A 19,232-nucleotide genomic window follows, 5' to 3' on the forward strand; every position below is an offset into this window, starting at 1 on the left:
TACACATCATTGCTTAATACAATTCATCTGAGTTTTCCCCCCTTCTGATGAAATGCATATTGACAATGAAGTTTGCCAGAGACCTTGGCTTTTTCCTGATTATATTCACATTTTCTCTTTTGCCAATGCAAATTTAGCCCTTAATGTTTAAATACTGGAGTAATTACAATTTGTAAAGTGATTAAAATTTTTTTGTACATTTTAATGTGTTTCATTATGTCATTTTCAAACACATATGTAATTACTTTGATCATGGTCAACCCCCCATTATCCTCTCTTGTTCCCCACCCACTTCCTGCTGGTCCTCTTCTCCCCAAATAGTGTCCCCATATCGTGCTCCCCCCCCCCCACCCCGGTCTACTTTCAAGTCTTTTAAAACATACTTTGAATACTTTGGGAGGATGCTTTCATATTTATATAAACTTTGCCAAAAGGCCTAAATTGGCTTTTGCCTATGGCCCAGCCACTATTTTACCTCTTTCTACTGGTTCCTTCTCCTGGTTGGCAAATACTCCTGTTAGCAAGCTTAGCAAGTGTCTGGAAGGTGAGGGGGGTTTGTGCCTATTGAAGGATGGGGCACTTTTTCTGCCCAGGTGCTGTAGTCTACCTAGAAACAAAGAACTGAACCGCATACAGTGGAATTTGCTGTGTAATAATTTCACATCGTTTTTTTCTGATTATTGTTCAGAGGAGCAGGTGGGTCAATTCATTGCTTCACGTCGGAAAGGGGAATTGCTACAGGTAGTGCAGCACATACTTGCATTTTTGTAATGGGACCATGACAAAAAGCAACTTCTCTCATTTTTAGTGATTGCATTCTGCCTTGCTGCTGAATTACTTCAGACAAATGTATCATGTTTTAAGTGAAAATATGAAACTTTGGGGCCAGCATAGACAGGCCAGATTGGGATCAGAGATGAGGAAATTTTGCCAGTTCCATTCTGCTGCCTCCTATAGTGATGAGATTGGAGGTCTCCTGTGAAAATACAAGTGAAAGTGTTTGTCAGAAAAAAAAAAATACCTTGAGAGAGGATTGATCTAGTGCTCAGCTAGAGGTGGTGACTGCATGTTTTGTTCTACTTCTCAGAGCTACTTCATTTCTCCGATTTCCTTTGCTGCTTTAAGCAGTCATAACGGCTCCCAGGACTATTATAAAGTAGCTCTCCCCCCACACTGTCCATTTTAGGCATTTCACAACAGCTGCTTTTTAAGGGGGGATAAAATCTATTATCATGAGCCAGTTGCCAAAGTAGCTTTGGTATTCCCTTGCACCCATCCTACACCTAAATAATATTTTGCACAAAGTAAGTGCTTACACTGAGGAGCAGAATTTGTGCACCGCCCTTAATTTAAATAGAAGACTTTTCTGTGCATTTGCAAGAACCTAAAAATGTAAAGTAAATTAGAATGTACGTTCCCCTAATTGCCTGCATTCGATTTGCCTCAAATGGGCCCTCTTGCCTCCTATTGTACTTGCAGGCACTTGTGTAAGTCATCCTTTTAAGCAGTAGGTTGTTATCATCTGTCCAGCCTGACGATCCGAGAAACTAAAAAGCAGCCTGGGAATAAAAAAGGTTTTGTCTTTTGAGTCTCTGTCCAGTAAGTTCTGCACAGGCTGGAACAGTGACAGCCTCTCGGCTGTTGTGCAGATGTTGACAGTGTTGTTTTAAGTGTAATTCTGTTCTCCACTCAGCTGTCTTTCCTTGTGAGGGAAAAGAGAAGGGAAGTAAGGGAGTGAGAAACCTGAAAGTGATGAAGCTCCATTCATAAAATCTTACACTTACCCTGCTTATAGTACAATGAATTTAGGAAGGTGGCAGAATTTTTCTCTTTTGAAATAAATGATGTCTGATAGGATTACGAATGGAGATTGGGACAGAGCAGACAAAAACAAGTTACAGTACGTGTTTGACAAGTAACTTGATCCTGTAATTAAGCTAAGATAATGGGCAGTGTCATGTTAAAATGACCAAGTGTCTGAGAGAGATGCAGGCCAAATTCCCCCTTACTTCATGGAGGTGCTTTGTGAGATTGAGTTTTGTTTTTGACTTTCCTGATGGTTTTTTGAGACAGAGTCTCCTTCTTGAAGCCCAGGCTGGCTTCAAACTGGAGATCCTCTGCCTTTGCCACCCCTTCCGAGTGCTGGGACTATAGGTGTATGCCCCTGGGCCCGACTGTTGAGTTTTCTTCTGACAATGTCTACTAAATTGAAAAGATGGATTTAAATGGATGCAATGTGAAGAAAGTAGAAATCACAAGTTATGACTTCTGTGAGATTTTTCTGCCTCTCTCAAGGTGTAGTATGTCTCTCACTTCAAAAAAAGACAGAAAAACAGGCTTCAGATAAAACGAGGTGAATGTTTTCCCTCTAAGAGAATAACCAGCGTCTGGGAGCAAGTAGTTTAATTGTCAACTAACTAACCAACAAACACATAAATTTTGACCTGAAGAAAGCAATTAGATCTGTATCAATGTGGGCTTTTAGATTTAAAGGGAACCATCTGGTGGCATCCTACTCTTTCTGAGTGCTTATATATCCTCTCAAGACAGCTAAATGACATTGTTTGAATGAAAACTGTGAGAATTAGAATAAATAAGGTATCAATTACCTTATCAGGTGATAGTGATATCCACATGACGACCTGAAAGGGATCAGAAAATATTTTTTCAGGTCATTCATTCTAATAAAGACATAGTATAAATCTATCACTTTGTTCTACTTGGTATTAAATTAAGTGTCACTGTTTTGAAAGGCTTCATGGGGAAAATAATATAATTCAGGAAGCAGAACCTTATATTTATTTCAGAAGTAAAGGTACTCCCAAACTTGGGAACACAGACACCAGTGTGCGTGAGTCAATTAAGAACAATTTTTACTGCCATAAATCGATTTCTTCCTGGAAGAATATAGAAAAAATGTCTGTTTTTCTAGCATTCCTCCAATCCTAAGAATGAAATTCTAATAAACCAGGGGTGTGAATGTTCAACTCCAGGAGGATAACTTTCATAAAGTGAATGCATTGCTTAGAATTCAAGAGGAAGAGAGAACAAAAGGAGACTGGATTTAAATTGGTGTGTGTGTGTGTGTTTTATGTATCTATGTGGATGGATCAATATATACATATGTGTGTGAGTATATAATATATATATATATATTCCTGTATATCTAAATGGTGCTTTTCAAGAATCATAGCAATCTATGATTATTTTTCCTAAAAATAAATTTTTTTGACACAGGGACTATGCCCAGGATGGTCTTGAACTGCTGGGTTCAAGTGCTCTCACTGCCTCAGCCTCCTAAGTAGCTGGGACTCAAGGACGCACTACCATGCTCATTTTCCCAGAACTCTTTTTAACAGCCATGAAAACAAAGAGTTGAGGGGGAAAGGAGCCTGATTAGAGATTTAAGACTCAATTAGTTATGCTTGTTAAAATATTATGTCCACTCTCAAGTCCTTCTGCATCAGCATTAAGTTGGCTCATGAGCAGGAGTGATTTGTTTCTGATGCTAGGCAGGAGTTTTCTGCTTGTACAGTGAGAGGGCCTCCAGTTGAGAAAAAGCAGTCTCAATTGTGCAGGGGTTGGCACTAGAGACGTCCAGCAGACTGTTTGATCTTGTTATGCCGTGAGAGCATCCTAGAGACTGATCATTGGCTAGATCTGGTTTTCCATTTGGGGTGTTTAAATTGGCCTAAAAGAGTCCCTATCAGACTCTTGGAATTCAGAACTTCTTGGCATTGCCTGCAACTGGGGCAGACATTGAGAAAGGTTTCTTTAGGTTCACTCAGGTGTCCTATTGAACATACTAGTAACTCCTAGTTAGGCACGTTCCTGGGTCTCTCCGTCGCATCCCCAGTGCCTGCCGTTCACAGGAAAAGTTTAAGTAAATGAAAGAGTACAGTCATCTTTCTAATTGGTTTCTGCATTTTAGGAACACTCTTCCTGTCATTTCTGGTAGTATTATTTCTACCTTTTATTGACAAACAATCCACAACAACTAGGGTGAATGTTGTGCTGAGGGACACTGAAGCAACTGTGCGTAAGCCCAGGGAGATGGCTGAGACCAGCTCCTATTTTTCTGTCACCTGAAGTTGCATTCAGCATAGGTCCCATACTTCCCAGTGTTGAACACAAAGTTATGTAGAAACAGTTCTTTAGACTGGCTCAGCAGATTAAAAAAAAAAAAAGAAAAGAAATGCTGTGACCCGGGTCCCTCCTGTCACATGTAGTTTAGAAAGTGAGGAAGTCACCAATGAAACCAAAAAAGGACACTGGAAGCTGTCTTATTTTCAATTAGACTCTGAATGCCCATTTACAGGTTGGATTTGCATGGGTTTTTATTTACCAAGATACAGATGTGAATAGTGCCTCTTTTTACTGCATCCAGAAAGCAAAGTCCAGAGTGAAGAGGCAAGTCTTGTCATTTCAGTCCTCTACAATTATCTTTTGTGCCCGGACTCTCGGCCTTTAGGTACAGCTCTCGAAGTTTCTTCTTATGTGGCAGTAGGAAGAAACCAAACAAGAGGATGTATTGGGGAGTGGGTGGGAGAGTGGCCTGTTAGAAAAAAGAGTAAAAGAGCCGGAGAGCTTGTGTTTTACATTTTTTAATCTTCAGCCTTTACGCAGAAAAAGCAAACAAAGCAAAATAAGTGTCATGTATACTGTTAGCTGGGGCATACGGTTCTGTAGTATAACTCCTGAGTTACTTCACGAATGGAGAAAATGCGTTTGTTGGTTGATATTAAGGTGGCTGCTTTATTAAGATAGAATTCGCAGTGTACAACAAAGACATGAAAGTAAGGGCAGTTAGGGAAGCGGAAGGGGATCGGGAAGCTAAGAGAGGGTAATATGGAAGATAGATATGATCAAAGTACATCATACATGTATGAAAACATCACAATGAAACCCACTATTTTGCATGTTAATATATGCTAATAAAGTATTTCTTAAAGGAAAAAGATTGGATTCATGGATTATCCAGTGGTTTTTCTGAGTTCTAGTTCAAATATGTAGACCCACTGCATGGAGGTGGGGATCGTATTTCACCTTACTGCCCAAGCAAAGGAGTTTGCATTTGTCCTCTGCAAAGCAGGCACTCAATAAATGATCCAGTTGTGGATGCTGTTTTGTTAAAGGGTGGATTGATGTTTCTCAGAATTCTTGCCGTCTGTGATGGATGAGGATCCAAAGAAGGGAAGAGTGTTTCTTTTCTGAAGTGATTTTGAGAAACATTTAAACTCCCCAGTCATCTATGACCGCATTCCCCCCAAGTAATTAGATGGCATAAAAAGAAACCTTGTCAGCTCATCCAGAAGTATGTGGTGAAACATCGTACACATTACACAGTCATGTTTTTTTTATCTAAGGGCTTCAAAATACATAAAATCTTTGGAGGGGTGCTGGGGTGCTGAGCCTGTGTAATTTGATCTGTTTCATGAATGCCTATAGCCTTGGCCTCAGACCCCGTGTCAGTAAGTGCTTAGGCTAGGTGGGGGCTGGACTTCCATTGACAAGTTCCATAAGGGAGAGCGTTTTAGGAGAAAATGCTTGGATTTTGCCTGGACTTTTGACTTGACAGCTGGCTCCCCTTCTTATATGCATTAATTCTCTTTCTGAAAGAGATAGACCCAGTTCTGTCAGGGAATTCATTTGGACATATTGAGAGAGTGAATCTAGCAGTAACAGTAGGGCAAAATGTTTTTACTTTATTAGTGTCCCCTGCTCCCATCCAAAACTCTTTTGTGATTGTGAAGTTAGCAGCCTGGAAAAATGTGTCCAAGTGATGGAAATATGTGAGAATACTTCTCTTTTGTGAAGGGAAGAATAATGATGATGAAGATGACGACGATCTAGAATGTGATTCCGTTGGAGAACTCATACCTGCACATATATTGAACTTGCACAAGTCATTTTGGCAGACTGTGATGATGAGAGGGAGGAGTGCAACTCGAAGAAACTAGGTGTCTGGGCTACGATAGCCTGCAAAATCTATCACTTTCTAATCAGGTGCATGAAAATTATGGTTCTTAGTGTGGATCCTAAATTAACAGGAAACAAGCTATCTCGTGTCTGGCTCTAAACACTTTTACTAATGTGGTCTGTTCTGGTATTCATTCAAATGCAGTAGTCCTAGTGACTTGCTGGGTGACCTGTGCTAAGTGCATGGGTTTTTGGGTTTTTTTTTTTTTTGTAAATGTTACATTGTTCACTTTCAAGCCTAGATCATATCTAATAGCCCTTTTTATTGCCTTGTGTCTACCCCCAAAGAAATCTCCATAATATTTTTAGCCATGTAAGAAAACAATTCAGATAGAAGCACTCAGAAATGGTGACAGGCAAAGACAGGAAATGCTGGTTGCACTGGTCTCCTTCAGAACTTAGACCCACAGCTGGCTGATTTGCTTTAAACTTCCTGTTTGAGGGCTATTTGGGTAAAAAGTAGCTGTGTTTTCTGTAGAGAGGTTTTCCCCCCTCTATTCTGGAAGGCCACAGTAAATCTGTCACTGGACTGCATGTTCTGTATATTTTATGGACTGTATCATGTGGTTTGAGTTTAATTTGAAAGGTAGTGCTTTTACAATCAAGATTTCCCCTTGACACGTGCAGCTTTGGGGTCTGGGATTGCACAGACCTTCAAAAGTGTATGGCTTTATTTACACAATAGTGATTGCTGAAGAGGGCATTTCCTGCCAGTTAATGCCTGGTTGGGAGGACCAACGGTCCAAATGTAGGGAGAGAGAACCATTCATTGAATGCCAGGAAGGGACCAGGCCACTCTTCTCATGAAGTGGTAGGGAGAAAGTGAAACCATTCTGATCTTTTTTTAATTGTTAAAAAAAATTACACATTTATTCATAAGTGTATCCATTGTTTGGGCCTCCTGTCATCCCATTCTGATCTTTGAAGATTCCAGAGCAGGGAGGGCAGAGCCAGCTATGGATGCAGCAGGGTCTTCTGGGGTGGAGACTGGATATTGGAGCTTCTTTCCTGGCACGGACACATGAATTCTTTCCCAGAGGTTGCTGAATCAGTACTTGCATGGGGAAGATGTTTCCTCAGGTGGATGGGGGCCAGAGCTGGCCATTAAACTCCCTGAAAATGCTCAACTGAACAATCACAGAATTGAGTATCCTAATTGACTGAATAACTGATCATGACTGAAGTAGACAAAAACTTGGGAAGGAATGGAAAGAATGGTTTCTTTTCCAGGTCATTTTGTCAGCATACACATACTGTATTTTAATCCCCTAATAAAACAAAGGTAAATAATGTATGTGAAGAGTGCTTTACCTGTTGTGGAAGTACCTTTGAGAGCTGTAATATTAACCATTTAACCCACGACATTCACAGGGCAGTTTTGTTCCTCAGTATAATTCTGGCCTGCTGTAAAGTAGCTGAGGTGTGAAGAGTCTGGCACTGATTCAGAGCAAACACAGAAATAAGATCAAGGTTGGGTTCACATCCAGGAATCCCTGACTTCCTGGACTGTCCTTCACTCTGTTAGCTTCCTCAGCCTTCAATTTGCCAAATAGTTTAATGTTTATGAAAGATAAACATCTGTTCTGAGTTCTTTTAGTAGGTACCTCCACATAAAGAAGGTTGTGTGACACTTCTTCTGCCCTAGAACTTGGTTTGATCTTTTACCTTGAAAGTTTAATTTCTTTCATATCTTCCAAACTTGGTGGGGGATGGGGGATGGCAGGGGTGGGCTGGAGCTCTAAAATTGAGGCAATCGTTGAAGGCCAGACACCTGGATTTCTTCATGGGACTGAGTAATCTGTCACATGCAGAACAACCCAAATATTAAATTTCAATTTTAAGTCTGGCAAATGTCATTATATGCTTTTTAAATATTCAGTAATCCTGAGATTGCCGGTCATTACCAGTGCACAAAAGCGAAAAGGTTTTCTGAAGTTTAAAATGCTCTACAAATAAACTGTCCCCATTACAGCTGTTATTATTAGAAGATCCCTCAAGCAGTTTTATTAACACAAAAGTGAGTGATGAACTGAAATATATATATATATATAAAATCATGATTTTATTTTTTGAACAGTCCAGTTTGAAGTGAAGATACACTAAAAATTTTGTAGCTCAGATTAAAGATGATATTCTGATTTACAAACTATTTTGGACCAAGAGCCAACGAGGTTTTTCTGAGTAGATGTCCTGTGGGTCAGCATATCAACACTCATTTATAATTAGCAATCCAGCTGCGGCTAAACAACGATACAAAACCTTAAAGTACTTCTAAGAAGTTAAATACTACTACCATTTTCTTGACATTATCATTGTGCTTAACAATCCCTTGCGTTATAGGTAATCTAAAATCTGAAAATATATTTCAAGCTGGCATCAAAATTGAATGAAATCAAAATGAATCCTGCTGTACTTGGATCCAACAATATTCTCTTCTGGTAGTAGAAAAGCCTATTTGTTCTTTCATGGTAGTTTTCAAATGCTAGGCCAAAACTCATGGGCACATAATGACATCCATTTAGTAGATTGTGATTAGTAATTCTTTTAAACAACATTGTGTAAAATAACTAGAAAATATTAGAATATATCCATTTAGTAAGGTTAGGAACTTTTGAGTGATACTGTTACTTTGCACTAGAGGGGGCTTGCATGTGTGCCTGTGTTTGTGTGTGTGCTTGTGTTTGTGTGTGTGTGTGTGTGTGTGTGTGTGTGTGTGTGTGTGTGTTAGGGGCGGGATTGAGACAGAGTCTCACTAATTAGCCTGGGCTGGCCTGGAACTCTCCATCCTTCTGCCTCAGCCTCCAAATTCTGGAATTACAGGTGTGTGCCACCATGCCTGACTGAGACTGCTATTTCAAATCCATGCATATATGTACTGAGTCAGGATGTAAACTGTGCTTCATACTATTTGTTGCTGGCAAAAAAAAAAGTTTAAAAATCAATGTTTTACTCGATGTTATTTGAACTGGGTCAGAAATGTTTCTCTCTTTCTCTCTTTTTGAGAGAAAGTTGGTCAAGGGATGCTGGGTGCTTCGCTGCTGACAGACTGAGTGTTGTTGGTTAAATATCTTGATGGCTATGTGTCTGTTTTTGAATGCCTAGGATATTAATAGGAATTATTATTCAAATAATGAAGACAGCCACACGCCTTTCTAACAATGGAGCCCAGCAGTAGGAAACAAAAACCAGGTATGAAATTGAGTGCTGAACACAAATCCATTAAGAGATTAGAACCATTCTTAGAAGTCTGGACAATTTGTACATATTACTTTGAGTCATCTAATTGTTGGGAGAGGGAAAGACTGCCTTCCGGGAGACTTTCGCATCTCCAGTAGGATCACAAGGACGTTGTCTTAGCCCTCCTTCCCTCCCTGGCCATGTTCTCTCAGTGCTGTTAAGTCCCTTTCTGGCCTGAGTATCTTGAATTCATTCCCAGGGGCCTCTTCCTGTGGGCATCCTTCAGAGACTTAAAGCAGTGCTGTGTTCGCAGCGCTGAGGACTTGGAATGCATTAGGCTTTTCATCATAGACACTGAATTGTTAAACTTAAGTTACTCTTCCGAATAAAATATAACCTCAGCTCTAATGACTTAGTAACGAAACTCTGTGATTGTAAATGACTTTGCAACTCCCTCCTCAGATATACCACATTTAAAACTTATTAAGAAGAGAAAAAGACTTACACTCTAATGGTTGTATAATTAGCAATCTGTTTATGAAATGAGTAGTAAGACAAATTAAGCAGCATTATAGAGTTATACCATAACCAAAATACAAAAACAAAACCCCTGACCCATTAGATACATTACTGTAGCCACGATGATTACAACTAAAAAATACTGATGGGTGAAATTGCATGCATTTCCTGACCCTGGGAGTGACAGGTTTTAGCAATTTTGTATTCTGTTTGTTTAGAAGTCAGTATCATGAATGTTCTGGGGTCAAAGGCTACCTTTGACTATAGCATCAATTTCACCTTAAACATTTACAAAGTAGCGTGAGGTAGGTTGGATAAGGTGTGAGTGGTTTGAGTGTGAGTTATTCAGAATTGTCAGTTGCAGCAAGCATGTAGATGGTGGCGTGTTTTAGGCAAACAAAATTAGTCATTGTTTTGGGATGCCAGCTACATTTTTCCCTTCAGGGTTTTTGTTATGGAATACTTGGCAAATTCATAGTGGGAAGCAAAAGCAAAATGAGAGGGGGTGCTAAAGCCAGGGAAACCCAACCTAGCATTCATTTCCTGCAGAAAAGCTAGCTTTTCTCTGTTTGGGAAATGGTCTTACGATCCACTGTGAAGTACACCTTCTGAATCACATTTGAAACTTTAAGGTAGGCGCAGAGCTCAAGGATATGACAGATGAGTTTATTTTGTTTATTGTGAATGGAAAGTTCCCTCGGGAGTAATGAGACTGTGGGGACAAACTCGCTTCTAGAATGGAGGAGGAAGAAGGAAGGGGAGAAGGCAATGCAAGGTTTGCTATGCTTTTGCTCAGGTCATCCTGAATGCCACATTCCTCAGTTGTGTGGGACTGTATTGGCCAAAAGAAAGTTCAGCTGTTGGCATTGCTGCTCGTAGAGCCCTGACTGATGAATGAGGATTACCACTTGGTCCCAGGAATTGCAGCTGGCAGTGCCTGGCCATAAAGAAAACACGTGCGATCATCTCAGTTCCTGGAGAGAAGCACTGGCTCATATTAGTCCTCCAGTTGAATAATAATTAAAAAGCAGCAAAATAAAACAAAACTGCTCTGGAAATGGGCAGGGTTTGTTAAGTGAAAATAAGTTAGGTTTCCTTAGATCTCTGGAAAAGGAATCTTGCGAAGCATGTCAGAAAATAAAATCAACCGTCATTGCTTCTGTGCCGCAAAGGGTCCCTTTCTGATTTGCTTGGTGGGACTAGCTGTATAGAATTTAACCATGTTAGAGGCCAGAGACTTTCCTTGACACTTCCTTATGTTGGCAGGCCCAGATAGGGAGATACTGCCCTGCAGCTCTTGGGTGGTAGGAGAACTAGTATTTACAGTCACCTTCCCCTCCAAGGAATGTATTATACTTTTAAATCAATCTTAATATCTGTAGGCAGGAGTTTATATATAGGAATAAAATTTGAACCCCCATTTTCACACCCAATAAAAATGTCCTATAATAGGTGTTTTATTCAGAGTCAGCTGACATTTATTGAACAATTATTGTGTGCCAGATGCACTGCTAGGTACTTTCACTTTGTTAGGACAAAATTTCCTGTAGTAACAAAATACAATTTGTTCTAGCCAGGTAAGTACTCTCTTCAGCATCTAACAGACGTCATGCTAAAAACTGCACCCTCAAGTCTTTGGTAGTTTTCACATATATCCCTTCCCAAACACAGAAAAGTCATATTCTTTTGTCTTGGGGAACCTTCCTGTGGCCCATGGCCCACCTCTGCCATCAGTGAAGACAACTGTTTCCTTATAAGTCTATTCAACACTAATTTCTTATTCCACCTTGCTGGAGGCAAAGGCTGCTTTAGCAGTTTGGTGGATGGGGCTGCAGTAGGAGAGGGAAACACAAGAGTCTTGACAGGTGAATGAAGAACTGGGACTCAGGAGTGTAAAATGATGAGTAAAGTGCTAGGTGAAATAGCTTAGAAAAATCTAGACCAAGGTTAGAGTGTACTTGTGCAGAATACACAGAAAATAGCAGGACAAGAGGTTGGCAGTCCATTCTTCACCCCTAGGAGTCGCCAAGGCAACCCAAGAAGGAATCTGTGTCACTTTTTGCAGAGGGGGGAAAAAGTTTCTATAAGAGTAGCTTGACTGACAAACCTACAGGAATTATGTAACTTGGGGCCACTGTTTCTGGAATTTAAGAGGTCCTTGGTGACCTTTGAAGAAAGCAGAAGCCAGTTTACAGTGAATTGGGGAGTAAATGAAAAGTTGAAAATGAAAGTGGGAATGATGACTGAGATATTTGATGATGAGTAAACAGTTTCACAGGGAAACTGGATGAAGGGAAGGGGGGGCTTTTGCTGGTTTTCGGGTGGAGTGCCTAATGACAAGGAGGCAGGAGTGGCTATGAAGTGTCCATCAAGCACAAAATAGCATTGAATGGCTATCTCACTTGAACAACACCTCTGTTACTATGCATAGTATAGTTTGTACAGTCTGCTTAAGTAATCCATAATGAAATTGGATGAGCCTCAGTTTGGGGTTCTGTTTATTCTTTTTGCCCTTAAGGTATAAGATTAAGCTTGTCAAATAAAAGAAATGGAATGGGTTTAAACCCCTCTCGCCCCCAAAGACAGTGAGATTCAGCCAAAATAACAGATAAGATTGTTTTTAAGCTGCTTTAGAAACAAGACAGTGCTACTTCATTAGTGAAAGTGTGACTGGCAGCTTTTGTAACTCTGGCTCTGTGAAAATATAAGAGAGGAAGCCATAAAAATAATGAGGACTATAAGTAAAATATAACCAGAGAGAATATACTTTTATATTATGATTTGCCTTTAGACTAGGATTCAGTGTCTGTCCTTCATAACGTTAGAATAAACCTTAGGTCCAGATTCAGTTCACTCATTTTAATCACCTTTCCCCATTCTCTCGTGCAGAACAATGTATTTTGTTTCTTCTCTCAGAAGTTGATGGATTATTGATATAAGATATCTTTGATGCCTTGAATTTGATGCCTATGTTGATTCTAGTCAAAGACAAAGGTATTGCTACTTTGAGGTTCTGCAGATTTCTTTGTATGACAGGATTTGGATTGCAAAAGAAGAAGAAAAGGATGCACATTTTGTCACATGTTGAAAAACTTAAATCTTTGAAGTTACTGTAGAGGTACTAATTATTGGAACCAGCATTTTCCAAACTGTTTATTTTGCCACATGTTCCAGGGGGAAAAAAGTACTCTTAGGTGGAATGCCTGATGATTGAAATGAGTACCATATTCTGAGGATTAAATGTCCTTAAAGATATATTCTCAAAAATGGATGTAAACATGTGTGTATATGTATGTACGTGTGTATATATAAATATATATGTTGTGTATATCCTTTTGGATTTCATCTTTTGGCTTTTTATCCTGCATTTCTACTGCTATGCAGACATTACTTGTTGATAAGAATGTAAGAAGACTCTATAAACAGGAATCAAAATTGTTCAATGAAGTCTTCGTGCAAGAGAACACACTGCACACAATCAACAGGAACTTAAAGGATTCCCCTCACACCAGGAAGAATACTTGTTAAATGCCTTCCTAAAATGGCCAACAAGTTTTGCATTTAATTTCTTGTTTATCATTCCTGGTTTAAATTTTCTCTCCTTCTCTCTTCTCCTCTCTCTCTCCACTCCTCCCTCCCCCATTCCCTTCTCCCCTCTCCCTCCCTTTCCTATTCCCATCTCCCTTCTCTCTCTTTCCCATTCCCCTCTCCCCCTCTCTCCCTCCCTCCCTCCCTCTCTTCTTCCTTCCATCAAACCCAGAGCCTCACACGTTAGGCCAGTGCTTGATCTGGTTTAAATTTCTTCCTTTCCATTTTACATTGAATAAAATAGTTTTTATACTATCCTAAATAGAGCAGCAAACGAAATGGTTTCATAGTTAAATTACTGGGATTTAACTATGGAATTACTGGGATGTCCTAGTACTTTGTTCAAGTGAAATATTCAACAGATGATAACTGGACTAATACTAGGTATGGGCTTAATAATCCTGTGATCAAGTGTTTACAACCATTTGCTTATTAATTGATAGGATTGCAAAGGAAGGCAAGTTCAGATCGTTGGTTTAAATTAAGGCTATTGTTTTGAGGGAATCAAAAGAGTTTGGTAGTGAAGTTGTGAACTCTATGCATCTTTAATTAATTTAGTCTGATATCTCTTCAGTCCTTGTTCCATGTTAACAATGAATTACACCACAGAGGAATCTTGGCCCCTCTTTCAGAGTTTGCTCTCTGAATTCATATTACTATGATCACTTATTACATTCAGTAAAGACACTGAATTTGTAAATAGATCCTTTTTGAGCTTTGAGGAATATTAAATAATCTACATTCTTAGAATCATTTTGCTCAGTGAAATTATGTTTTAACAAGGGTTAGAAATTAAGAGAATTAAAATTGAAAACACATAAAAATGTATTTTCCCAAAAATATTTATTACATTTTCTTTGGGGAGGGGATGTGTGCATGTGTAATAAATATCAAAGAAATGGCGACTTGTCTGTTGACCTTAAAGTGGAAAAATTCCAGCAAGAAAGACAGAAGTGAGCAACGAGAGAATATTTCCAAAAGTATCCTTCTTAAAGTTGCCTCTGCTTCTGCCCAGCTGCATTAGCTTGGAAGGAACATGTACTTTAGGGTGCCATGTACCTTGTCTTTCTCAAAACTAGGCAATTCTGGTTTTGTAGGACTGATCAAGTTCTCTTGTGTTTGTTCATCATCAAAACTCCCTCTTGCCTCAAAAGGCAACTTTGTACCAGGCGTGATAGTGCACACCTAAAATCCCAGCCCTTGGGATGCTGAGGCAGTAGGGGGATCACAAGGTTGAGGCCAGCCTGGGCTACAGCGTGAGACTTTTTCTCAGCTTCCCACCCCGAAAAACCACAAAAACCAAAAAAGGTGAGCTTACATTTGACTCTTTAGCCTCAGCTCCTGATACAACAGCAATGTTCCTAAGCACCCACGTTGATCTCCAAAGTCTGTATCCCCTTTTCTTGGCAAGAATTTGAGTCTTCCAATATTCATATTGAAAACTGTACTCTTTGTATATGTAGAGCAGTTGGCACAAAGGAAAAGGGACTTATATGTCTGACTCCATTCAAGAAGCCACACAACTTAACATGAAGAAAGGCAGGTATACCAGTTATGTCTGCAGTTAACTGTTTACGGCCTATCAACACTGACCAAAGTAGTCTTTGCCTGGGAGCTCACTACACCTATAACCTTGGGAAATTGCCTTAACAATAAAACGTAGTAGTCAGTGTGTCTTCCTTTTGTTTAAAAAGCATATCTACAGACTACATATTTGTTGTGAGTTTATGACAGGACATCTCAAGTGCAAAGTACTCTCCTCTCCCTTCTGCAACAGGTGGTCACACAAACATACACAGGAAGACCTTTCATTTCTATTTCAACCAGAGCTCTGTAGTGTCTTGCCATAATCTGTCTGTCTGTCTGTATATCTAGCTACGCACACATACATGTTCTTGCATACACGTAGTAGCTGTGCGTTTTGTTGACTTGAACCTTCCCTTGCAACAATTGGCTTAATAATAGCCCGTTTGTCGTACCTTTCTAGGTGCAGGTAATAATAATTGATAGCCAGTTTTTAGTTTCACAGTGGGCCTAATTTTAGAAATCACTAGATTAAAAAAAAGGGAAGCAAAGGGAATATCGAGATCATGTTTTAGTGATATAATTTCATGCTCTTTCTAATACAGGCTAAGTATACCTTATCTGAAAGGCTTGGGACCAGAACTGCTTTAGATTTCAGGGTTATTTTTTTTAATTTTGAAATTTTTATCTTTGGGATAGCACCCGAATTTTTAGACGAAATGTATTTGTTTCATATACATTTTGTATCCATGGTGGGGAAATTTCCACTTGAGTATCATGTTAGTGCTCAAAAAGTCTTGGTTTTGGAGCCTTTGGATTTGAGGTTTCCAAATTAGGGATGTGCCGTTTATACTGTGCTAGACTCTACGCTATTTACACACATTATCTCAAATCCTCAGAGCAACCCTGTAAGGTTGGTGCTCTTACTTATCTCCTATTTACAGATGAGGAACTTGGGGCTCAGAGAAATTACACAGTATGCCCAAAGACATTCTGCCATTAAGTGGAAGTGTCAAAAGTTGAACTTAATGCTCTAACTCCAAAGTCTATGCTTAGAACCCTCATGGTTAGACTAGAGAGGTATAGAAATGGCTTGACTGGGGGTCTTTCACGGTGAGTTAGCGCCTAGAACTGGGCACTGGATATCAATTGGCTTGTGAGTTACAGAATTCTACATGGTCAGCAGTGGAGGGCTGAAAGCATGTCTGTGCAGGATAAGTCAGCGTGGCACAGTATTACCAGTAATGGCATCCCCAACAGCTTCCCACTTTTAAAAGCTTTATCATGGTGAGGCAATTTAATAATGGCAGCTCCTGATACTTTTCTGAGAATGTTTTCTTTAGGTTTTAATGTACCTACATGAATGCACGGAGCCTATCTCTAGCACATTTTAAACCGCAAGCTAATTTTTCCTTCATATTTGACCCCCTGAGGACTTCTCCATGCTATTCTTCCTGTCCCACTTGCTGGTCAGCACACTTTGCTATGAGTCAGCCGTATTTCTAGGTACTGAGGATATGACGTTATCTTCATCAAGTATTCAAGTGAATTTTATTATTAAGGTAAGGGAGCTAGGTTCTTTTCTATAAATTGAGCATCACAAAACATCATTATATATTTTTTGCCTGAGATGTCCTTCTTTAGCCTAATCCTATTGTTTTAAAATGCCTTGACTTATATAGTGAAAAAGTAGAAACAGCCCACATATCCGTCAGTGGATGACCAGGTACACAGCATGGCGTGCCCACACAATGGAATATTGTTCAGAATTAAAAAGAAATGATGCTAGAATGTGAGTGAACCTTGAAAACATTACCCAGTCACAAAAAAGCCACTCACCTGGAATGCTCAGAATGGACAGATCAATGAACACAGAAAGCACATTACTGGTGTAGGGATGGAGGGTGAGAGGAGGGCTAACGTAGATTTACATTCTTTGGAGGGAGGATGAAAACTGTATAGGATTGACCGTGTTATGTCTGCAGATATCTGTAAGTATACTAAAATCCTTGAGTTGTACTTTTCTAAACGACAAATTATATGATATGGGTATTACATCTAAATAAAACTATTATAGATTGTATGAAGATACGATGAAATTCATATTACTCCCATTTTAAGAATTATAATGTTAAGTTTTAACAGCTAAACCAGAGGAGTTGTTGGTCTGTTTTTAAAGAGAAGCAATGGATTGGAATAGCTCTGGCCTCCCACTTGTTCTGTGACCTTTATGGGGGAAAAGTGATTTCTTACCTCAAATCCTGCATTGACCATCTCCATTCTTCGGGGGGGGGGCTCCCTTTTGGTCCCACCATATACCTCAGCACTTTGCCATGTTGCCTTACATGTGCACCAAATGTTGGTTTTCCAGTCATCTCATACTGTGCCTTCTATGTAGCCAGCATTTACCACTTCCATTGGCTTACAAGTATTTGCTGAGAACTTACTGATGTGACTACTGAGCCAGACACTGCAGATAAGATACACCCTTCAGGCGCTCATGTCAGGCAGACAGCTAAGCAGCAGTTCTGCTATAAGTGATGAGTGTCGAGATGGAGATGGGCTGACATGTTTGGTGGTGAGGCTGAAAAACCTCGAGTCCTCTTATTCCTTGTCTCGATCTAGTTCATTTATGCAGGTGGTCTGCACATCCTATTTGGGACATTCACCCCTACATTTGAACACATTCAATAACAAGACTCTCATTTTGTACTAAGACAATGAAGTTAACCTGTATTTTACCAATATACTAATGCCAATGTATTTTGACAACAAATATGTGATACATATTTTATTTGTAAATAAAGCTTAAGAAAGCAGTTATTAATATTGCTCAGCACATTGATAAATTATTTGATATCTTAATAAAACTTTGGATAACCTTTATGTTTTATAAGAAGTATTTACATTCTGCAGGTGTCTGAGTCCCTGATAATAAGCCTTTAAGTTTTAGGTTATATCTATGCATTTTTTGTGCCCAGGAAAAGCAGTACAGAATAGTGATTGACAGCAAACGTTCTGGAACATACCTGAATTTGATCCCATCTCTTCTGCTACATGACCTTGAACCAAATTCCTTAATTTTTTTTGTCAGTTTCTTATCTGTAAAAATGAGGACAATAATGGAACTTGCATCACAGATTATTATGAGAGTAAATAACTTCATATGTGTGAGAGTGCTAAGAACAGTACCTGGCACATAGTAAAAGCAATGTGCTTATTTGCTGTTATTTTTTATTTGTTTGAAATTTCATGCCTTGTTAGTCTGTTCTTCAAAAATCACACATAGTCACCTTTAAATGACATTAACATCACTGGGGATTTGATGTGCAGATTTCTCTTATCAAACTAAAAGCCAATTAGATTCTCAAGTGTCTGTACTCTGAAACAGGAAACCAAATTTGACATTCCTTTCTATTTTACATGACCACAGAGTTTAGAAGTCAAACGCCCATCTCCTGTCAGTCAGCTCGATTAACTCTGTAACTCACATGCTGTCTCATGCTGAAAGCTCAGTGTTTTTAGGATGGTTGATGCATAGTTTAAAATCCTTAAGAAACAAAGCATACAACCAGGTTGCATTTATACTTCTTGATTGAATTGATAGTCTGTTTTCCAGCCCTGTTATTTTTCTTTCTTAGTCAGCCATAGTATCATTAGCCAGTATGCTATCTAGGGTCCAAAATTTAACGATGGGCTGGTGGAGTGGCTCAAGTGATAGAGCGCCTGCCTAGCAAGCATGAGGCCCTGAGTTCAAACCCCAGTACCGACAAAAAAAGAGAGAGAGAGAGAGAGAGAGAGAGAGAGCGCACAATATATTTATTGCTGACAAATGTTTTTGGCAGCATTTCAGAGTTTTACTTGGCCAAAGCAATTGCCATATACAAAGTCATTCAGAATAATAGCAAATTAATATTGATTTACTGTTTCCTCCTTAGTGTAGGTTATCATTAACTTTTAATGTTTCTATATTGTTTCACATTTGCCATTCTCAGTACAAGATGAGATAGTCATTTTCAGAATTAAGCACATTAATAAAAGGTAAAAGCAGCAAAAAGGAATGATGAAACTAGTTTGGCACCTCTTGGTGCAGCTCAGTCCAGGGTCCGGTACATCCACTTTGTTCTTGTAGCCTTTGTGGAGCAAGCTGTTAACAGTGTCCACTTTTGTCATTTAATGTAGCATATTAATGTGCCCACAAGAAAATGTCCTCAGTGTCAAGAAGTAAATGAGTACACTGTGCTTCTTGAGGATTGTTACTGATGTTTAATCAGAGGCTCATTTATATAGGGGCCAGGGATGTGACTCAGGGACAGAACACTTGCCTCGCATGAGAGAGGCCCTGGGATCCATCCTCTGCACTGCCAGAACTAACCGACCAACCAAACAAAAGCAAACGTAAAGAAAAAACCCAGTTCCTAAAAGAAAATTCACAAGCAAGTAAG

At 39.4% G+C, this 19,232-nt stretch overlaps 1 protein-coding gene and 1 long non-coding RNA gene across 8 annotated transcripts in view; one reads left to right on the plus strand and one right to left on the minus strand.

Moving 5' to 3' along the window:
• Mbnl3 (muscleblind like splicing regulator 3) overlaps window positions 1-19,232 on the plus strand; it is a 108,688-nt gene that overhangs the window by 1,935 nt on the left and 87,521 nt on the right. The gene's annotated exons all lie outside the window — the stretch shown is intronic.
• Window positions 637-17,252, minus strand: LOC109675261 (uncharacterized). The gene is made up of 3 exons (XR_002211419.2): window positions 17,041-17,252; window positions 2,610-2,642; window positions 637-976 (listed from the first exon to the last, which is right to left on the minus strand). It is a non-coding gene; the product is annotated as an uncharacterized lncRNA (long non-coding RNA).

Source organism: Castor canadensis, chromosome X, assembly GCF_047511655.1.
Source record: "Castor canadensis chromosome X, mCasCan1.hap1v2, whole genome shotgun sequence".
NCBI lineage: Eukaryota > Metazoa > Chordata > Mammalia > Rodentia > Castoridae > Castor > Castor canadensis.